At 41.7% G+C, this 23,685-nt stretch overlaps 1 long non-coding RNA gene across 1 annotated transcript in view; it reads left to right on the forward strand.

Moving 5' to 3' along the window:
* The window catches only part of LOC138617231 (uncharacterized), a 121,212-nt gene extending 98,770 nt beyond the window's left edge, over positions 1-22,442 (forward strand). The window contains exon 3 of the long non-coding RNA XR_011310650.1: positions 22,335-22,442. This is a non-coding gene — a long non-coding RNA (uncharacterized lncRNA). The remainder of the gene's footprint in view (positions 1-22,334) is intronic.
* Positions 22,443-23,685: the final 1,243 nt, after the last annotated feature.

Consider the following 23,685-nt stretch of genomic DNA (forward strand, 5'->3'; position numbering starts at 1 on the left):
GTTTCTGATCTGCCGTTGTGAAGCTTCAAGTCTGGCATTTTGGCCATCGCCATCTTTGTTTTTAGTTGAGCTGGCGAGGAGTGAGGGGTGGATCTATACCGGCAACCTGGCTGCATCTCAGGCTGCACCTTGGCTAGGTTAGGAAAAGATCACAGTTTGGGTTAAATGTGTCCTATTTCAGTTAGGGTTAGGTACCAAAACTGACTGATTAGGGTTCAGAAAAGATCATGGTTTGAATTGAAATAAGTCATTTTTCATTGTAGTATTGTTACATAAGTTACTTAACATGCTACCCTTTTCCTATCATACGGACTCAAACACCGGTCTCTGAGGTAAAAGTCACGTGTTTGCTCCATCCAACAATCCCGGGCCTTTTCTCTGCGGGGGACTAAATCAGTGTCATCACATGACCTCCGTGTCATGACCTCCATCTTCAACCCTGGTCATACAAGCGTGTACTTTTTAACACCTATAGGCAAAATGAGAGACTGACACGGTAATCTTTAATGGACTGACATGTTTACACTGTTTGGCTGCAATTTTCTTAGGCTTGGTTTTAAAACCATCCTAACAGTAGTTAGGCTGTAGTGGAAGAGAAAAATGGTATTCAGTACTGATATTATTGTGCTTAGCCTTACTACTAGTTCACCCTAAAGGTCCTGTGGACGGACAATTAATCAGACAGAAATGAAGCAACATTTTAAACCAACAAAGCAGTAAAATATTTTGTTTCTTCATTACAACTATGTTTTGAGATCCATCTTGTACAGACAGTCAAGCGAAGCAATGCAAATCCACCAATGATCCAAGGATTCTCAAAGGATCACTAGCAGTGAGAAACTCTTCCACTTCATGTTGACATTTTTTTTCTTTTCTTATTAATAATAACAGAAATAAAAAAAATAAAAACATTTTAAGAGGATGGATCTCTGTGTGTGCGTTATTTTGCTCAACCATCTTAACACCAGCTTAAGTCATCCCATATTGAGGTCTTTTACCTCAACCCTGTACATCTGTTGCTGTTTGTGTCCAGCTGACCTCTAACCCCTGGTGATGTATCCGCACAGAGAGGACGATGATGGCTCTTGACTGAGTTGTGTGGTCTGTTTCCAGGCAGAACAATCTCATGTTCAGAGACACTCTGTCTCCTTACCTCTAACCTCTCTATCTCTCTACCCACCATTTATCTGCACTTTTATCGCTGAGCGTCTGCCTCTCTCCTTTGCGATCAGGAGCTGTTGAGAATCTGCAATGATAATTTGTAAAAAAAAAAAATGGTAACACACACTCGTATGAATGCTATGTGAAAAATAAATCATATACATTTCTATACCACATGAGAGGCTCTAAAGCCTTCAGAGCTTGAAGTGTGGGTTTGATGTATAAGACCTCAGGCTTTTTGTGAAACTCAGGATGAAATAAAGTTATACTTTTTCATGACAGAGGTTGAGAAGTGGAAGGTTTTACCAGCTGTATATTAAATAAACACTTTTGATGTTATGGACTTTTAGCTTTCTTTTTACAGATAGTTTTCAACGGTAACGGTGGCTTCATTTTATCTCAATGTGTGTGTGTGTGTGTGCCTTTATGTGTGTTCCACGGTGGCACAATGAGCCAGGGAGCCCTTCGCTTTAGAGGCCAAAAGTTCAAAGGTCAGAAAACTCCTGAATTTCTCCACAGGGGCCGAACATCTTTTAAATAACCCAGATAAAGGCACCATCTGATCCTCCGTGCCACTTGGCGCACAAACTCTGGCCAAAATGAAAGCAGAGGAGCTTGTTGAAAATGACTTTGTTTTCGCTGCTTCAACTTTTAATTTCCTTAATTGATTTTCTCTTCCCACAGAGGTAGGAATTTGCAGACACGAAACTAATTGATTTCAAATTTTAATCCCTCTTACCGCTGAGCAATCGAGGGGCCTCCCTGCCATCGATCTCCAATCCATCCAAACTCAATTAATGTGCCAGAGACTGATTGGAGGAGGAGGAGGAGGAGGAGGACCCCTCTCGTCTCTTATTTTCTCCTCTTCTATCACTCACAGATGAAGCTCATTCTTCTCCTGTATTCAGTAACGCTTTAATTGTACAGCCGTGATTGATGATCTCGTGCACATTTTCAGCAATGAAGCTATCATCTGTTTTGCCACTAAATGCAATTTCTACTTATTTTTTCTTGAATTGTAAAAATGTGTCTAAATTGACAACTGTGTTATTCTCAGATGTACTTAAAGAAACCAGCGGTAGATTCAAAGTTTGAAAAGAAAACAGTTCCCAAAGTTCACAATTTCAGTTTTGAAAGCTGAAATGTCACTGGCTAGTTAATTAGGCTAAAGTTAGCTCAGTGAGTTGGTTGACTTTTGGCTCCTTTTTCTTGTTTCTAAGTGATTCATTTTAAAATTGAGAACTTGTAAAAAGGGTTTTGAATAAGCATTTATACTGTACATACTGTACATGCTACATGTTACCAGGCTAGAAGACCCAGGCTAAAGTTAATAGGTGCCAGCATAAACTCAGATTCGTATCAAAAAGTCCTGCCCAGTGTATGATCCACAACATTTTGCTCTGTAGGTATGAAAAGAAAAGATAAAAGATCAGACTGGTATTTCAGTCTGACATACCCCTGTTTTGCTGCTTACTTAAATCCTGTCCATATTTTGTTTACACCCACTTTTTGCATCAAGCATTTTTTTTTTTTTTTTTTTTTTTTTGTGGTTCCCAGATCTGTTTAATGTGTAAATTGAAAATGCTCATGGAAACATGCAGATGAAAACACCAGGGTAGCTGGAGTATAAACTCCCCAAAGAGAAACAGAATCCAGCTGCCAACGTTAACCTAACGCTAATCATGGCACATCAGTGGTGAAATACTTCATACTTAGTTGTTGTGAAATGTGTTTCTTTCATAGTTCTTGTAAGCTGTAACCTCACAAACTAGTGGAACCAAATTCTTGACCTTTAAAGTAACACTTGGTTACCTCTGTGGCTGTTTCTCCACGATTCATGGCTTATTCTGGAGCACGGGAACTCTCTGTTTAATCCGCGCCTTACACCTTTGTTTGCATGTTTGGTTTGCTTTTGGAGACAAACAAAAACAAGACACCACAAAAGGCTTGCTGCATCTTTTTAATGGTGGTGTTGAAAATAAATGTGTACTTGTCTCTAACGTGGAGTTCACTCACTTGAATAAAAATCACTTGTCTGGGTTTACTTCCACGTTGCACATACACATTCGTGTTTACCCCATTAATCCCAGAGACTTTACATTGGTATGATGTCACAAAAATATAACTGAATAATTAAACTAATGGATTTAAAATTCACAGTAGAAAAAGTCAAAACTAACATTTGTAGTTTTACAGATGCTACTTTGAAAACATCGGTCCGTCGAAAAATCTGGCTTAATCCCTTATCTGGGTTTTGTATAACGGGCCCCTAGTTATTAGCACGCCAATTTCGGTTTAGCAACACAATAGATGGATGTATAAAAATAATGTCAGCCTTTTGTTTTAAAATTGAGAAACTCTAAATCACTATTTAGAGGGAAAACATTGTTATTTTCTCTTTAAAACACGAGAGGAGTCAGAAGAGAAACTGTTAGTCTGTTTAATTCTGCTCTTATTGTGAGTTATTTGAAAGAAGTATACCACAGATTTGGATGTGATTCCATATTTTATTTATAGGTTTCACAGAGAGACCGTACAGCATCAGCATGACACTCTGAACAATGGCTTTATAAAACTAAAATAATCTGACTACTGGCTCTAAATAAATGGTCAATCAAACTTCCCTCTGTGGGTGATTTTATTCTCAGGTGTCTATAAAACTAGTGTGTTAATTAAGGTCTGATGAACTTATGAATTATGCAATCAAATTTAACCAAAACTGCTTTGCCAAAGTTGTAAATCAGTTTGGATTTTTAAACAAGCTATTGATAATACCCCTATAAATCTCTCTGAATGTTCTGGTAATGCTCTAAGATGAACAAATGATTTTCTCAGATCCATAGATGGCTCCGTCTCTTTTCCTTTGCCTTCCTACTTTACCTTCACTTCGTTTCTGTACTCATCTCCGCATATATCTGTCACACCCCTAGCTATGGCGCATATCCTGCTCTCTTGACCTTTCATTCCTCAAAGACAAAGTAGAAAGAGAAAGGGTGATTGAATATTGTTTCAAAGCAATTGAAGTGCAGGACATGCCAGAATTTTAGATCCCTAAAGTTGAAATCTCCTGTCAGTTTGTCTTAAATTGCTCTTTGAATCTGTTCTGCACTGTGGTGCACTATTTTATATCCTCACAGGCACCATGAACAGATGAATATGTGTCCTGCAACAGTTTTGATAAATGTTTTGAAATGCTAGCCCACCACTAAACAGTTTCTTTTAACTTCTCATATAGAAAACACTGATCTTAATTTTCTCTTTTCTGAAAAGCCCCCCATTTTCATTATGTTGTGTTTTTAGCGGGGCTTAATTTTATAGCTGTCTGAATGCTTTTAAAAGTCCTCTTGGACCTTGGCAGCCTTTCTAGTGTAGTGAAATTAAACTAGAGCTCTCTTGCACTTCCACTCAAACTTCAAAGGGCCCAAACTTTGGCATGGGAAAGGCATTGAAATGAATTGTTAAAAATATCCTCCTGCAGTAGTTTATGATTAACCTTATGTGTGTGTGTGTGTGTGTGTGTGTGTGTGTGTGTGTGTGTGTGTGTGTGTGTGTGTGTGTGTGTGTGTGTGTGGGTGTGCGTGTGTGCGTGCGTGTGTGTGCGTGCGTGTATAAGAGCACGAGTGTGTGTTTCATAGGATAGAGCTGACATCAGAGTTTGGGGGAGAAGATTTATGAGTGTGTGAATTAGAGTGTGATTATGGCCCAGATTTAGTGGTGAGCAGGGGGGAGACGGCAGATCTCCATATGAGAGCCTCGGGCCAGTGTGACCAGACAGACTTCAGACTCACTTCTTCCTATAGACAATAAATACACGCCCTGAGCTAGTGTGCTAAACTGATGCATTATCCTGTTATGACACCACAAATATATTAAAAAAAATGTATTTTTGTATTTGTATTTCTCTGTGTATGTAGATAAAACTATATATTAAGACAGAGAGACTAAAATCCTTAGCTTAATGAATGCATCTTCTTCCACTGCCTCCTTTATTTGATTGTTTTATGCAAACTAATATGTTTATGGATCCACTGTGACTCATTTTAAGTGATTATGACGAAAGATATTTTCTGGGAATTGCGTTTGTTTTGATCATTTATGCACTTTCCCTTTTGCTTTTCTGCTCTTTTCAAACATTCCACAGAGGGGAAAAAAAAAAGAAATAACGATTTCCAGAGTTGTCTGTTATTTAATGCAATCAATAAAAAATAAAATAACATTAATATTTTAATAATTATATTTTGTTTAATATATCTATTTTTTTTTTTAAAGCAATCAGTGTTTATATCTTGAAATTAGGACAGTCACACATTAAAGAAATTCTTATAAATTTTCAAAGATTTTTTTTACTGGAAATGGGTTAAAGTCATGTTGGTAGATGCACTACTTTTGTCTGATTAACTTGATTTTTTTAAGGCATTTGATGCATTTATTAGCAGAGAAATAACAAGAGAGGAGAAAAAGAAATAGGGCCTAACTGACAATGTATTTTTGGAGCCAATGCCTACACCGATTTAAGGTACTAAAACAATTCTGATATCAGTTTATTGGCCAATATTAAGTATTAGTGGTAGGATTTTCCATGCAGACATCAGTGCACTGAAACAGCAATCTTCACTGGGAATTACATTTTTTACAAATAGCTATTAAACACACACAAATGGAACAATTTATCATATCTCTGCCAACATATACAGTATGCCAATTCCATGATAGTCCCCATTTCTGCCATTAAAATCTGCTCTCTAAACAGAACCCATGCCTTATAGTGTATGGGCTCCTCTGCCCTTTAACATAAAGGATATGTTCACTTCGTTCCATGTCTTTTACAATTGAAACAATACTTCCATGGCCAGATGTACGCTGAAAGCCTTTTCTGGCTTTATTCATTCCTTCTGTTTATACTGGCCACTAAAGATTCCTTCCTGACACGCTTCCATTGGAAGAGATCCATCCCACAGTTCTGTACTAACATATCTACCACAATTTACCTGAAGTTCATGTGAGGCTTCAGCTATGTGACTTAATCAAATCAAGTAGGTGTCCTCTTAACATGTCTGTACAATATGCCCTCCACTCTGTATCTCCTTGGACGCTGATTCGCACAGAGGGACAGTAACACAAAGAGGGAATCTTGTACTAAAACGGCTTTGGAAGATATCTGATTTATCTAGAAGATTTATACTGTCTATAGACAAATAACAGGATATATTGTTGCCGCCTGTCTCTTACGTTGACCAGTATTATTACATGATATAAACACTGCCTTAACCCCTCTATATTAATAGAAACATTTAATATTATTTAACACATTTAGGAGTCTCTACAGAAAATCTATATTTCAGATTTGCTTTTCAGCACTGTATATAAGTATTAAATCTAAACCTACAACAATCCCCCACTTGTTTTTTGGGAGTGTGCTGAAAAACACAGATGACCTTTCATAGTGCAGTTTGCATGTGTTTATTCATTTCACCACTGCCACAATTTAATAATCCTTCAGGAGTCAAGCTTTCCATTCCCACAGTGTATTATTTTTCATTGTGCTTCCAATCAGCCTCCAATTATGGTTTTCTTTCTTCAACGTTACACTATTATAGAGTTCATTTATGTATTAGTTTTTTGGTCCCTGTGACGTTTTCCAAATTATTTTGGATGCCTACCATGCTGATCGCCATCCTTCCCTCTTGGTTTCTTTTGGTGACGGGAGCTTCTGAGCTTGGATGGATATGAGTTGGGATTGGGAACGACAGGACCATTTTACCTTCCCGTAAAAGTGCTGTCTCCAGAACGAATCCCGTCCTGAGGGCTGAAGCTGTCGCTGACAGTGCACCAATGATGGGGATGATGAATGACAACAGTATCGGCAGCACAGGGTGTACGTTCTCTCTCTGTGTGTGTGTGTGTGTGTGTGTGTGTGTGTGTGTGTGTGTGTGTGTGTGTGTGTGTGTGTGTGTGTGTGTGTGTGTGTGTGTGTGTGAAACTATTGTCTAAAAGTGAGCAGGGAGGCATGTATCCACAGGTTTTCAGTCTGTGCATGCCAGTGCCTGCAAGCATCTGCTCCAGTGTGCTTTATGGCAGGATGTCAGCCACCGTTCACACACTGATCCTGATTGCAGTTCCCATTATAATATAAGAGGATACCCACTCACATGGAAGCCATCAAATCATGGCCAGGCAGAACAATTGGCTCAAACAAGGAGACTGACGTTGATGGATCTATTACGATCCAAACTGGAGGCGAATGTAGAGAAAAAAAATTGCCTCGGATTCCAAACTTTAAAAAGGATGTCATTTGTTTTTCCTGGCTGTACTTTGGAGAGAGGAGTGTAACTCAAGCTCTGGCTGCAGCAGACAGACACGGGCACACAGGGAATGTATGTTCTCTCCGGCTCAGACGCCCTGTTGACGGAACTCCTGGGAACTCAGAAAACAAGACCGCGGACGTCCAGGCAGGAACAACCGCTTGCCCAGAACGTTGATTGATCTTGGCCGAGTACATCGCAGCTCTCCATTGATGACGGTGTTGGGTGTTTACAGTCGTGTTTAACCGAGGACGGGGGAAAGGACGACAAAACTGCTGCAAAATACTCCTTTACTGATGAGGTTTTACATTTTATTTGGTGTTCTTGGAAACAGCTGGTTGCAGCGTTTGCGTGAAATGCCTGTTACTTGGAGCAATTTGGCAGGTCAAAAGTCTTACAATTCAGTAGAGTTTTAGGATTACTGGCTGTTTGTATAACTCATGTTGTTGTTATTGGCTTGAAATGTTGTGTCGCCCATTGATTTGTAAAATGCTGTTCTGAAGGCTCAAGTTTCGGCAATTTGGCTTTCACCATCTTAGTTTTTATGGAACTCAAAGTGACCATATTTGGACGAGGTGGTGAGGAGCCAGGAGTGGATCTGAATGAGAACCCCATTAGACTATGCCCGCCCTACCATACCGAAAAACTGACTGCAGCCCAGGCCTGTCAATCAAACCAGACACGCCCCCAAACATTCCTCTCTTTGAGGCCTTATATCTAATTAGTTATGGAATTATTTTCAGAAGGATTACCTTCCACTGATCAGAAGGAGTGAACTGAGCTAATAAAACTATCATTACTTGTGGAAAAAATGTTATTGAGTTGGTATTTCATGAGAGCAGTTGATGCTTTTTGAATGGGAGTCTAATAGAGCCAACACCTAGTGGCCCACAGGGGTATTGCACTTGAAAGCACTTCTGTATTGGCTTCTCTTTTCAGACCTCGAGGCTACATCGTTTATATATTGTTTATATAAAGTCTCTGATTAGAACACATGCATGAACGATGCAAAACTGCATGTATTCTACCTTTAAATCTCTTCTACGGAGAGTTCTTAAGAAAAGGACAGACAAACAGAGTAATGATCATAGCAATTAGCTTGAATGTTATGTTTGGGGTTCCCTCTTGCTATAGTGCTATCATCTTGATTCACCATGACGGTTGTTAATTTTAAAAGAATTTCTTATAAACATAACACTTGAACTGATGACAAGTTTCAGAACAGGAAGTAATTCATTACTTCAGAGACTCCAGATGTAAAACATGAGTAGATACACTAGATAAATACACTGCTCTACATCTGTTGTATCTGATGGTGACGGTACATTCTTATTACAGATAGTATAACAAATCGGTGGAGGAGCAGAGCTGACCTCAGGTTTGATCGACAGCGTCCTGGAAACTTAAGAAAACCACATATCTTTCATTACATTTTAATTCTAATGTTTCTTCCTTCTATTCTTCCTAAATGTTAATAAAATAACCATTTGGTGATGTCAGAGAATGAAATCTAAACTCCTGCCATCAAGTTGTCCTGCTTAATGACTTCAGAGCCTTCTACAAGCACAGGTATTAAACAGATGACTAAAGTAATTGAGTCACCTCTATCATCTCATGGTGGGTATGATCATGTCGCTGAGCCCTTCTCCCAAACAATCAGTGGTGTGGTCCGAGTGAAGTGTGTCACCCCTGACTGACCTGAAAGTGGCCCGAGATAATGACAGCACCATGGCGACAGCACTGTGGTCCAGAAAGGAAAAAAAAAAAAAAATACTTTGTCAAAGTGCTGTGTCCTTGTGAAAACCACTCTTTTTTTTTTTTTTTTTCTTTGTTATGATGTGTTGTCTGATTTGGACCAGACGAGGAAACAGTGGATGGGGAAGACATGAGGCAGGGAGGATGAGAGGACAGAGAGCTGGAGAGTGAGGGAGGAGAGCTGGGAGAAAAATATGGGAGCTATCAACACTCACCTCAGCAGAAAAAACAGAGCCATGATGAAAGCGAAGAGCAGAGAGGAGGGGAAAGACTGACAGGCACAGACAGACAGAGAGTGTAGGTTAAAATGACGGAGAGACAAGCAGGCAGGAGAACAGAGAGAACGAGGGGGTGCAAAGTGGACAGCTGCGATGAAACAAGAGACTATAAAGAGACAGAGGGAGAGACAGGCAGACAGACAGACATCACACCCGTCTGGATTCATCCTCGACGGCTTACATGGCAACAGGTAAGAGAAGGAGACCAGGAAAAAAAATTGAAAAAACAAATGAGCTGATAGTGCCGAGGTGTCTCTGGGAGGGGGGAGGGCTGCCAAGCTGCATGTTTGCCACTGCTGGCTGTCAGGCTGGTGGCTCAGCAGTCGTCACTGTGCTCGTCTCTTAAAATGGAGGATCGCACCACGAGGACCACTTCACTGTCCAAACACTGGTGTCCGCACCGCGAGCACAAAGACAAAATGAGCAACGAGTAGGTATCCAATAAAAGGAATACATTATGATGGTATTAAGTGATGCTGAACACATCGTGCCATTATAGTTTTGGAAGTAATATTATGACACCACTTCAGATATTACATACACACTGTTACAGTCAGTGTGTGTGTGCACTCCGCATAGTGGTGACAGGATGTCCATTAAGTACCACAAAGGTGTTCCTTATAACTTTAGATCTTGTATACAAGTCATCCAATTGGAACCTATTGCATTACAGCTGTTATGTGGTCACCCAATGTGGGTAGAGCAGTCTAAGGATGGGCACTTTAAGCAAAATTACTACTCAGTATTCTCTGTAACTATTATAGATTGTATATGAAAGTGGACATAGCTTCAGGGTCTGACAAGTGATGCCAAAGTGAAAGTGCCTTAAAGTGCAATACCACTGAGGGCCGCTAGGGGCTGGCACCAAAAAGTCTCCAGCTCCAATAGATTTCCATTCAACTTGTCTCATGAAATACAAAGTCAGTACATTTTTTCCACAAGTCATAATGATGTCATTCGCAAAAGTCACTCCATCGGTCCATCAGAAAATAATCCCGTCCTGAATTAAATATTAGGCCTGAAAAAGTGTTGTGTTGTGTGAGCGTGTTTGTTTGATTGACAGGCCTGTGGTGCAGTCGGGTTGCCACTATAGGTGGGCGGGCGCAGTGTCCTCGGGTTCCTGATCAGATTCGTCGGTCCTCTCCAGCTTGTCCAACTGTGGTCACTTATGGCTCCAAAATGGCGACAGCTGAAATGCCGAGCTTCAGATCGTCAGTTCACTAACCGATGGTTGGTTGCCGCTTAGTAACTATTTGTCTATCATTCGAAGAACGTTTCTTTGTCTTGTGTCAAACCTATCCAGTGACTGTTGATCTGAGGATGAACTGTCTGCTTGGTGCTTTGCTCTCAAATCGTTGTGGTAGACTTATGCTAGCTTTTCTGGGCAGAATTTGCACTGCACCTCATTTTTGTTTATTTTTTCAAAGGAGTTCCACAGAACTTTTTGGATGCTGTAGTTGTCTTTTCATGTTTCTGCTGTCTGTACTGAAACATCTCATCTCAAAGAGCCACACATGTTTTTTTTTACACGTTTTTTCTCCTTCATCTTCTTTTGTTGCTTGATGATGGTTGGCAAACAGCTTTTACGTGCATTACTGCCACATTCAGGCTTTACTAGAAACAAGAAAAATATATATTTTGCCAAGACAAGATAATAGTTGTAAAAACGTATTTGATTATTTTATGAGGTAATGGCCCATCTGGAGTAGGTCTGAGTGTCGCAAGTCTAAAACTTGTCATAAATGTGTTGCGAGTAGAAATAAAGCGTGTAGTCAATTTGTCCTTGAACCATATAACCAAATTATTATTTTTTTTTCTTTCTTCTATTGCTGCTTTTTTCCCACCATATCTGCTTGTTAAATGATTGAAATAACTGACAGTGCTTCAAGCTGCTGACACTGTTTGTGTCCTCTCTGTTTAGGTCGACCTCATTTTGAATAGCGACAGTCTGGCTGTGATCTGGTCCCGTTCCAATCAAGTCTCTCTTTATTGAAACTTTGTTTATGCACGTCGGGTTCAGGTTTGTTTTTCACAGGTCTGTTTGGATGGGCTGGGTTATTTCAGTTGCACTATATTCAACCATTCTTTAATAGCTTTTCCTTCAGTTTCCCCCACATTTGTTGAGTAGTGCTGGATAGGTCTTGGCCGATGTTGCGCAGGGTTTTATTCAAAATGTAATTCTAAAAATGGGACTTCGGGCTCCTTCACAGTGACGGGAAAATGACAAACTTGATCTTCTCAGTAGTGTCAATTTTCCTCAACTGCTTTTTAATTCCTTCTCACTAAAAAGACCAGTATGATTTGATATTTTCCAAAACCATTTGATCTGTTTCCACCTTTACTCTGAACACTTTAACACTCACATGGCCTGAATACAGGTCCAGTATTCTGTACCTGCCATATTATGGATGGCAGAAGCCCATTCTGAATCAGATTTGACAAACTTAACATAGTTTAAAAACACAAAGCCTCACTATTCAAATAGTGTAAACCATTTAAAGGTGCCAGTACCACATCAACAGCAGTTATTTGCTCTGTAGTGAAAGTGCTAGAGACTTTCAAATACAATCGAATACCTACTTAACTAATTGTTTACTTAAGATACATGGTTAAAATGTTATTTTATACATTTTTTAAGCAGCCAAACAAATATAGGTGTTTAGCTCTGCTTCCATCTTAAATAAATTCAAATGCATGTTGTAAACAGATACAGATATTGAGTTTGAACAGACATGAAGGAACACAAGTGGTTGCTTGGTGGGACGATGAACTTTCTGATCTTACCCAGAGATGACAGACCTGAGGAGAAATGTTGTGTCTTTGCACTTGTATTTTTTCATAGTTATGTATGTGAGTGTACTTAGTGTGTGTGCACGCATGTGTGTGAGTGTGTGACCTATCCCAGAGAACTGTTTTCACAGGGGAAATATGGGGCAGGAGGCAGCAGCTGGTGGGTCTCTATCCATGTGTATGTACGTGTGCGTGCGTGTGTGTGTGTGTGTGTGTGTGTGTGTGTGTGTGTGTGTGTGTGTGTGTGTGTGTGTGTGTGTGTGTGTGTGTGTGTGTGTGTGTGTGTGTGTGTGTGTGTATCTGAGTGCATGTGTGGTCGCCCCTTAATGATTATTATGGTTTAACTCCCATTTCACGGATAGAGTCATTACACTCCAGATTTTTCCATTCTCCTGGCAATGGAAAGGAAAACATATTCCCTTCTGTCGCTTATTGCTGAGACCTGGTCTTTTGCTCTCACACTCTGAGACATCAAAATCACACAATCGCACCGAGACACCCACCCGCAAACACACACACATACACACACACACGCATGCCCTATGCACACACTGGCAACATATGACGAGCCAATATTTGGGTTTGCCCGGTACCTCATACGGCGGTGGGTTGCAGGGTGAGGGTGTGTATATGAGAGCGACTAATCTTAATAAAGACCGCAGACACGTACACAAACATTCACATGGCTTGCTGTGAGTTACCACGGAAACCAACCGCCAATTGGGCCCTCCTGTATTTAGGGACAATCAATCACCGTGACAGGCGGCTCTGAGCACCTTGCGGGATATTTGGGTGGGTGGGGTCAAAGAGAAATACAAGGGGTTTCCTGATGGAGGGCGGGTCACTTGTGGCATGTGCTTAATCACTGTGACCTTTGACATCTTAAGGGAAGGCCACTTTCTAGACACAGTCCGATGACATTGATCACAGCGTATTGCACAAATCATAAAACGGCTGAGTTTGAGCGCAGGGGTCAGAGTGGTCAGTGGGGGCATGTTTAGGCATGACCCTACCTGTGCTCTTTGGAGCGCCAAACAGGAGTTCAGATTCCTCCTACAGATGAACCCTAGTTAGAGGTGAAAGGTCAAACTCGAGGTGAGAGGAGACTTTAAAACATCTTATTAGATCTTTTAGAGACGTGGCTCCTGCACATCTGTTTGGGTTTTCTACCGGCTCGTTTTGGACATGGTTTCTGGGAATAGGTATCTGGATGGAGGATTTCAAAAGAGCAAAAAAAAAAATAAATGCAGATCAGATTTCTTTGGAGACTTTATATCAACCTGAAACATTTTAACTGAAGCTTTATGTGTCAAACAAGCTTGGTTATCTCTTGGGAATTCAATAAATTATGTTACAGTCTGTATTCAATAGACAGCACAAACTAACACTGAAGGGCTGACAGCATTACAGTTTACATTGTAAATTCAGTATAATGTATAAATCCACAGCTGTATCTCCACCAGTGCAACAACAAAGTCAGACTACACTCATCACTTTGTTCCCCTTTCATCCACTTTTTTATATTTCAGTTCTTGTAGTTTTTTTTTTTTGGTTCTTTCAGATTATTGTTTTGGCTCAACAGAAACAATTTTGAATTTACCAGATATGTACAGTAGACAACATGTACGCCCATGTGTTTTGAGCCCAAATGTTTTGAGTCCAAGTAGCAACCCACCGTGACAACACACAGTTGTTTGTGAACTGTTGCTTTGAAACCTCAATTCTGGCATTTTGGCTGTCGCCATCTTGGTTTTGTGGAGCCAGAAGTGACCATACTTGAACGAACTGGGGAGGAACAAAGGAAGTATCTGACTGAGAACCTGAGGACAGAATGTCCCTTCCATCTATACAGTACCTGAAACCTGACTGCAGCCCAGGGATGTCCATCAAACCAGACACGCTACGTAGCTCTCTTCAAGGTCTAATATATAATCAATTATTTCATATTATATTATATTATTTTCAACAAGATCACCAGAACACTGATCAGAAGGAGTGAATTTAGATAATAACATTAAAATGACTTGTGGAAAATAATGTATTGAGTTTGTATTTCATGAGAGAAGTTGTTGCTTTTTGAACGGGAGTCTGTTGGAACCATACATTTTCTTGGAGCCAGCCCCTAGTGGCTCTTAGTGGTATTGCACATTAAGGCACTTCCGTATTTGCCTCACTTTACAGACCCGTACGCAATGTTCATCTTTATAGACAGTCTACGTTTGCACTCTAACCACCAGGATTTAAGGCTTTTAATATGAAAATCTAGTGGAATAAACGTGAAAGGATTGAATTACTTGATGAATGAAAACAGCATTTAAATCAGTGAAGCAGCGTGGCCAGTATGACATGACTCCCTCGTTTTACTGGTAACATTCCAATATACATAATACTGATATGAAGTATATAGATAAAGATGTCAGTTTGCATTAAGTGAGAAGCAGGTAAAATCAGTCATAAAAGTTTATTCATAATATAATCCTGCTCCAACTCACTCAGTACTCTGATATATGTTGATGCAGCTAGTTTCTTTTCAGTATGCTGATGTTTCTGTGCATTAAGGGTGATTCTTTCAATATTTAAATACATGTTGCGTAATACGATTTGTCATTCAGATATCTGTGTGAGCAACAAACCAATTATCTCATATTCTGATATGTGTCGATGCAGAAAGGTGGCTGTTGTAATATTATGTTTCAGTGCAGCACAAATGCCTTTACATTGTCCTAATGTCTACTAGAAAAAAAGACAACAATCTACCCATTGCTATATGTGATCTGTTTGAAGTAACATGAAGATATTCATATTCTGATATGTGTCGGTACAAACAGGGCCTGTCACGAGTACCTGCAATAAAGTGACTGCAGAATTTAAATTTTATGCCTCACATTTAAAAATATTGAAAAATGAATATTACATAATATACCTCCTCATATCATAATGGTCTAATTTGCTGTCCATAAAATGGATTTATGATTTATTATAGGATCATTCTAGTATTAGTCAGTGCTAATAAAATGCATGTAAGATTTATGTGTACAATGATGGTTGTAAACTGTGACTTCAAATGCCCTCTGATAATCCCCATGATGCACTATAGATAAATGTCCAACATACCGTAGATGTGTATCATGTGGTGTTCACTCTGCGGTGTGTCAGCCAACAACAGTGCAGCTAATTGACTGACCTGACTCCTCCCCATTACCTTCACCCCTCCTCTTTCAGTGTGATCCGGGGGAAATGGTATTACAGAGCAGAGGTTGTGTTGACAGAGACCGAGACAGCTCCGAGCACAAGGCCGACCTTTCACCTTTCACCCCCCTGCAACCTCCCTGAAACCTGGAAACACAGGAAGAAAGCAAGGTCGCCCAGATGAGAGTGTCTGTCAGCGCGCGGAGGGAATTGAAAGCAGGTTCAGAGTAAGGGAGAAAAAAATAAAGAGAATCTGGGAATGGGGGGGGAAAAATCTGCAGAAGGAGGAACAGCGAGGGTGATGACATTTGCGCGGAGATATAAAAAGGAGGACATTTTTCAATTGAAAAGCGTGCTGAATGAATCAGGCTCGTCAACCAGTTGGCCACCAGCTCCTCTGAGGAATCCGATGAACCGCTTTTGTTTTTGTTCGAGATTTAACAGAAGGACAGTCATAATAGAGACAGCCGGTTGACTTCATGCACATTGATCTTGCTATTACACAGATGACAGCAAAAATGAGGCGGGAAGGAGAGATCTGGGTTTGATATACTAGCCACCACTCGCCCCTCTCTGGTTCATATCAAAGTCTGAGACGGTAATGGGGAAAGCAACACTGTCTGTTTTCTTTTGGGTGGTTCAGTCCGTCTGGGACTCCGCTACCAATCCCCCTTTTTTTCTTTCACTCAAACTTTGTTTCAGACGTTTTTTTTCTTTACGCTCCGAGCAAGTGACGTGCCCTCGACGACATCAGCTGCAGCCGTTATTTTAAATGCTTTCAAACATTTGCTTGTTCCGTCTGCCTTTGATGTCCTGCTTTATAAAGCGTCCCGTGTTAAATCATTTGTCCCGCTGCTAAGTCTTACCTCATGCCAACTGGAATTTAGTACTGAATGCCCTCGGCCTGTGTGTTTTCATACATACCTTTATTAACTACCTTGTATTTGTATTGTGCGCTGCTGCATGTGCAAGGTCGTGCGGGTCGCGAATGGTCGTGATTTTCCAGACATAAACAGCCGTGCATGTATTGTATAGAAAACAGTTACATGGAGCGCATCTGTTTCTACTAGGCTGCATGATGCTGTGCAGACCTCAGTGAGCAGGAATGCTTTAGTGTCTTCGGGAGGCCAGTCTATAGTGGGCACTTTCCCTCTTCTCCCCATATATGCCCCTGCTGTATACATACTGTAAGCTCATGTGTGTGTTTACAGTATCGAGGTTTGCTGCAGCGCTGTGATTAGATTTCCTGTTTACGCTGCGTGCTACGGGAAAAGAAAGTGCACTCCTTCAATTTCATGCCCCTGATGTAGAGGTTGGGGGTGGAAGGGGCATGGGGTGGGGTGGGGTGGTGGGGTGTACCAACGGGGCTTGAAAGGGAAAAACAAACAGCATGGCGGACACGGATATGCAGCCACCAGAATCAGAGTCACTGAAGGGACAATATCGAGAATCATTCGTTGACCTGTGTTTGTTTTCATTCTTGTTTTTGATTCAGTAACACCCCCCCCCTTCCCCATCCTCATCTTATCATTATAAATTCATAACCCCATTTAACCAACCTCAGGAAACGTCCTTGCTCGCTAACGTCTGACCTCCATTTCTCAACTCCGTCCCCAGCTGTGCACATCGTGTGACCCCGTTCTCACGTCCAAAACTTTCCGAGCTAATAACGCTGTAACACCGCCACAGCAACAGAAGTGTCTTTCACTCAGTTTCCAAAAGCGATCTATGCCATCACGTCTTGTGGTTTCCCCCTGTGGTTTCAACCTCCACGCCCTCCCAATGAACAAAACATAACATCGAATGATCAGCAAGGAGAGAAGAGGTAGCCCAGAGGGGGCTGTAGGAGGGGGGGGTAAATCACCTCGTTGACAGCTGCCCTTTTACTGTAGGTGTGGATGTGGGACGTAGCCTCCTTGACCTCGCGGGTGAGGCTGCTCGGGTGGAGATGCTCCGTCAGAGCTGGGGGTAATTGTCCTGTTTGTCTGCAGTCTACATGTTTTCCTCCCCGCTCATCAGAGGAACGAAACGACAAGCGCCGTGACCCCTAACCCTGCAGAGGTCGGGTCCCAGCGGGGATGAAGGCGGAGCGGAGGGGAGGTCGTGCTGCAAACATGTGGTCGGCTCGTTTGGGGCAAGCAAAACGTTTTTTCTTTAATTGGCCGTGCAATCTGCCACAGCTGGGATGGATTACGGGGGAGAATTCTTCCCTTGAAAGGGAACGGGGAGACTGGCATTCAGCGGACTGTGAACTGGGACGATGATTAGGACAAGGAGAGCCAGAAGTAGCCAAATCAGCACCAGGACTTTGCTACAATTGACTTGTATTGACCGGCCTCTTGAATCCAAACATGAAAAAATGGAAAAACCTTAACCACCACAAAGCGGCTGGACAATGCGGTGGACTGATGTTGCTGCCCTCCTCGCCAACATGCAAAAAACAATCATGCTCTCAAAACTCGCCGCAAGTCATATAATAAAACTGCTTAAAGAGAACATCTTACTTTGGTGTATTTCCTGTTTGAAACTTAATGTTGGGTGAAATATAACTGCAGGAGGGATTCTTGGATGTGTAAAACAACAGGACTTCAGCCAGAAAGAGGCAGTTTTATTTGATGGCTGAGATGCAGCGGTGGACTTGTTCAGAATTCCTGATGCTTTTGTTTTCATTTTTAAGTAAACTTAATTAGATTTTGATGTAAAATAGAATAAAGTGTCATTTAAAAAAGATAAAAGGCTACCAGAATAACAGAAATGACAGCACAGACCTCAGAAAGGGAAACCTGCTTGTCTTTATCATAACTTCTTTTACAAGGATCCAGCTGACAGACTAATATATAACATCAGCGCTTTATTCGGAACATTTGTACACATGCTTAGTCATCCAATGACATAATCAGCCAAACACATGGTACCGATGCAGTGTATAAAACCCTGCTGATACAGAGTTTCAGTTGAGCTCTGTATCCCCCCTGCCCTCCGTCCTCCTCCACCACACACACACACACACACACACACACACACACACACACACACACACACACACACACACACACACACACACACACACAAACAAACACACAGCTAAACCTAACGGAGTGCATCCATGAGGTGAGAACACGTCTGACAGGGCGGTAGTCTCGTTTGAGATGAACTGCACCTCACCTGGCGGCAGCAGCAGGGGGCGGAGACGGACAGCTGCAGTCAGGTCGGACAGTTTTCAGCATTCAGTCCGAGATCCCGAAATGTTATCAGACCCACATATCAGTTAATATACAGTCTCCAGTTCTTTAAATTATGACCCGGGAACCTATTAAAATGCTGTACAGATGATATATGACCTTTGTTTATGTTAAAAACCTCCATTTTATGTGAATTCGCATGTTTGTTTCTGTAAATAAATCGGCTGACTACAGAATTAAACTGGAACATGAATGAATTGTCAAATACAGGCAAAAACATACAACACAATCACAGATTTCAGTATTGAAGATGGTCGCGCCTGTATTCTGCACTAGAATTCTCACATCCCATTTACCAGACGTTTTTAATATTGTTAAATACTTCTGGTATATTGTGGTATATACATTCCGATTGATCTGTAATTGGAATCTTTTCAACCTCTGAATGATGAACATCTCCATCAATCAACAACATTTACTCTGTTTGCACAATAAACCTCCAGAATCTATCTAATTCTGCGTAGACGAAAGATTTCTTTCAGATTGCTGAGCCAACATCTAAACCAATCAGCTGTTAGATCAGGTGAGAGCCAGGTGTTTCCCATCATGCCCTGAGGCCGTGCAGTCTGGAGTGTAGCACCAAACTGCTGCGTCCTTGACCTCGCGTTGTTATCATCGACAACTTTAAATGACGTCAGAGGAAGTCGGGCTCAAACTCCGACAGAAATCTAACCAGCATGCATTGTGCGCAAATTTGATCTCAAAATAGCCTAATCTCCCGTTTTAAGCAATATATGACAAAAGGGCAACTCGGGACAATGTCCGAAGAAACAGGTCCAGAGTTCACATGAGAAAACCCCGACAGAAAAACAGAACAGCATGCGGACGTGTTGAAGTAAAGAAAACGTTACTTAGCCAACTTTTACATGTCCGTGCAAATCTGTTCCTAATCCAAGCAGGACTTCACGCAAGATGGTCTTCCGCCAGCTACTTCCTCTGTACTGTCATACAGAACCGCTATCAACATTTCCTCCAAGGTTTTCTTGGCGGCGTGTGTACTTGAGATGTAAGTAAATGCAAATTAATTGCAGTAACATCTTGAGGCCATTTGGATGGGGTCAGAGGGTGAGAACAGAGATGGCGGGATGACAGAGGAAAGGAGGAGAGAGAGAAAGATGTTTGCGTGTGGAACAGAGAAGGAGAAAAAAAAACTGGGAGACATTTGAAGTTGGCACGGAAAGGAGTCACGGATGCAGACAGACAGAGGAAGGGAGAACGGGATTTAGGAAGTATATTGAGGAAAAGGTGCAGATGTGGCTGGATATCGACAGCAGGGTTGGAATTGCTGGGAGACGTCATCTGGAGAACGTCTTCATTTAATGTACTGGACACGCAGATATGCCCGTCTCCACACAGCTGTGTTCCTTACCGTGATATTGACGAGCAGCTGGCTGCTTCTCGCCAACCCTCTCCCCCCTCCCCCCTCCTCCCGATCCCGCTTCGTCACAACCGCATTGACCGCCGCTTTCCTTTGACCGGCATGTTCAAAACGCTCTGCTTTAAAAGAGGCGAATGTTTACGCAAAGCATACCACAGTTTATCAAGGTATTCGCCCTCGCCGTGTCCTCTCCTTTATTGCATCGCCTGTCGAGTGTGCATGCGTGACATTCCCAGCTGTCTGCCTATATCCCTCTGACAGTGAAATGTGTGTGTGTCTGAGTGTGTCGTCCGGGCCATGCGAGCTTTATAATTTCCTGTGTCTGTTTGCCAATCCATGCACCGCTGTGCTAATCTACCCTTTATGTGCTTCTTCGGCTTTGCAGGTGTATCAACAGCAATGTGTCAAATCTGTTTACTTCCTTTGCCATTGTGTATGAGAGAGAGCTCAATGCCTCAATGAATTGCGGGGATGACTGAGAATGAGAGCTGACAGGTCTTTGGGTATGTGTGTGTGTGTGTGTGTGTGTGTGTGTGTGTGTGTGTGTGTGTGTGTGTGTGTGTGTGTGTGTGTGTGTGTGTGTGTGTGTGTGTGTGTGTGACTGGCAAGCTCCTCTCTATTACCCAGATTGATTAAGGAAGTGCTCAAGCTCCCACTTAGCCATCACCGCTGACACCGAAGTGACCGTCTCATAACGGACAGAGAAAGATAAGCGCAGTGAGGGAGAGGGAAAGAAGTGTGGAGTAGGGCGGAACGAGAGATGTTTCAGCTAATCAGTATGTCTAAGAGGACTGCCTTACTTTGTCTGAGAGCCATTTTAGCCAGACAAAAAGTTTGATAGATGTGTTTATCGATGTGTGTGCAAGTGCCTATCCTCCCTTTTTCACTTTCTCCTCCATCAAGTCATCCGTTCAACCCTGAATCTCATCAAAGGCCCCTTCACTAAGCCCCTTTAAGGAAATTTTACCTCCAATTTGGTAATGTAGGAATATAATAGGTCCCTGGCTATTATCCTGCTCCCTCCTTGTTCTCCCCAATGCTCCGTCCCTATCCCTACCCCAGCAGTGGCCTCAGTGGACTTTAGCATTCTTAATCCTGACAACTTTCATTAAAACTAGTCGGATAATCCACAGATTTCCGAGGGAAATTCCTGAGGATGGGCTCTTTTTTTTTTTTTTTTCCCCTTCCCACTCTCGTTGCTTTCCTCCTGACTCCCACCTCCTCACTATTGGGGTCTAACGTTTCGCTTGACTCTGCAGGAGCAGTGTCATTTACATAGTTTTCCCTAATCTTCCGTAAATCCCCGGTTGGAAAGAAAGTTAAAGCCTGACGGGATGCTTCCCTGGGAGTGAAAACGGCAGACAGAAAGGTACTGGCGGCAAAGAAAATATTTCAGTTGGGATTTGATTACTCCCAGCCACTTATGGGCGAAAATAAGCAAGGATCCCGCGGTGAAACTATCCAAATAAAGTGAAGGGAGCATCAATGTTTTGAGAGCACACATATAGGGAAGATTCTTGCCTGAGAGCTCTGTGCCTTTGTATATTTGAATGACTCCACTGCAGCTTTTTCACGTTTATTGAAGAGGATTGTGGTAAGCCAATTCAAACCTGTTAGCGAAGGAGATCCTTCGACCTCCATTAGGCTTGTCAATATTATTGTGGTCAAGTTCAGGTGTTAGATATCATGAGTGTCTCAGTACCGTGAAGCTGTGGGGTCGTGGTTCATAGTCTTGGAAATGATGGTCAGGAACATGTGTTTCTCACAGAAGCTCCAAGCTAAGTAAAGGTCAGGATTTGGGATGATTCCCACCTGGACAGGCCGGCACCTGCAAGAACACGTGGCAGGATATGTCAAACTAAGCACGTAAAAAACAAAATTCCAACATGGTAATTTTTTTCGCTGCTTCAATTATGTTACACTACAATCCCATTTGTTGTTTATGTCTGTTTTCCAGAACAATATGTCAAATCAAGTTGTGATTTGATGCTGCTATCAGCAGGATAAAGTCATTTGTCTGTGCCTTTGAAAACCGTTATGAATCACTGTTGACAGAGAAATATTTTTCATTGTGTGGTTAGGATGGTTAACAACAATAGTTAGGATAACAATCCCATTATTAAGGTCAAAGAGCTGACACTGGGAAACAGGAAGTGAACAGTGGACTTAAATGTAAAAGATGTTTTGTTGACCCATCTATCAACCTTTCTCCCTTAACTTTCTCTTCTGTTCCCAACAGTCCACCACTGAAACCACTAGTGCTGTCACTTGGTTTAGAGAAGATTGTCACCAATATACACCCCACTGTCCACGTTCCCAGTGTGGATGTGCATCCAGTCTCCAACAAAGTAGATATGTTGTCACAGTCACTTCTCAAATTTGCACTTCCCAGTTCCTATTCTTTTGCTGTCTGTGTAGTGTGTCTGGGGTATTTTGAGGTGTCCCTTGACAGCACACAGTGTAACTGTGACATGTTGTACTTTAGCACTCTACGAACATACTGATAAAAAATACAGTGGTCTGATGCATAACTATCTAAAATTATCTCACTTTTATTTTAAATCAGGAACAATCTGATCAAAGGAAAAGATTAGATTATGAATCTTACCAAGCAGGCTATGCCATCTTTTAGTGCTTGCCAGTTTTGAATACTACTAATACCAAGTTCCAGAACCTTTTAGAACCCATATACGATCTGACATATGGCCTTGTTTGAAATGTTACTTATCTGCCCCAACACCCAAAAAAGGCTAGTTTCATTGTCCAGCACTGCTTTCGAGGTTCTGACAATGGAAATGGCTGAACAAATGTACAACGACATGAAACAAAATGTGGAGTATTGGACCCCACTGCAAATGCAAGGGCACTAATGGATGTGCACCAGCCAGAATTGCCCTGCATGTACCGCACCCACCTGCACGCTAAAATGGTGAGAGCATGGTGAGAGGACAGCGGCAGGTCACAGTGTAGCTCCTTGGGAAAAGGCTCGGTGCTGTATGCAGGAGAGTGACCTTCCGCAAGTGGATGAAAAAAAATGAGTCTATCATTAAATGACAGGGATGTGTAAAAGTGCCAAGCATGCTTATTACCTGGGCTTTTCCTACATGTATTAGCTGTCAACATGTCTGAAAGGCTCAAGGCCCCAGTTCTTGGAGGAAGTATTACTTTGAATTGAACCAAAAATAACTGTTTCTTCACAGTTCCAGATGTTTCAGACATCACAAATAACACATGTCTAAGTCTCACCCCTTTTGGTTTTAGGCTCAGACATCTTTCCTGTCTCTGTTTGTTACTTCTTCCACTGATGTGAAATACTGGGCATGTTTTGGCACATATTTTTAAGAATCTGTTTGGCTCAGCATTGATGTACTTGGCAAAGAAGTGTCCATTTCCCAGACTGCACCCCATGTCAACACCACTGACCCCCTTTCACCTCTCTGCCATCAGGTTTTCCTCTGTCTTTTAGGAAAACCATCTCTTCTTTTTTTAGCTTTTGGTTGCTACCATGAATTTGACCTTTTGTAAAGAATTAACATGCCTCAAATGTATTTAAATGACACAGCGGCTGGCAGTGATGTGAATTATGTTTT

The sequence above is a fragment of the Brachyistius frenatus genome, unplaced genomic scaffold (assembly GCF_029030835.1).
Source record: "Brachyistius frenatus isolate BFR_SWC_R1_liver_20210118 unplaced genomic scaffold, ASM2903083v1 Contig_1, whole genome shotgun sequence".
In the NCBI taxonomy this organism is placed as follows: domain Eukaryota; kingdom Metazoa; phylum Chordata; class Actinopteri; family Embiotocidae; genus Brachyistius; species Brachyistius frenatus.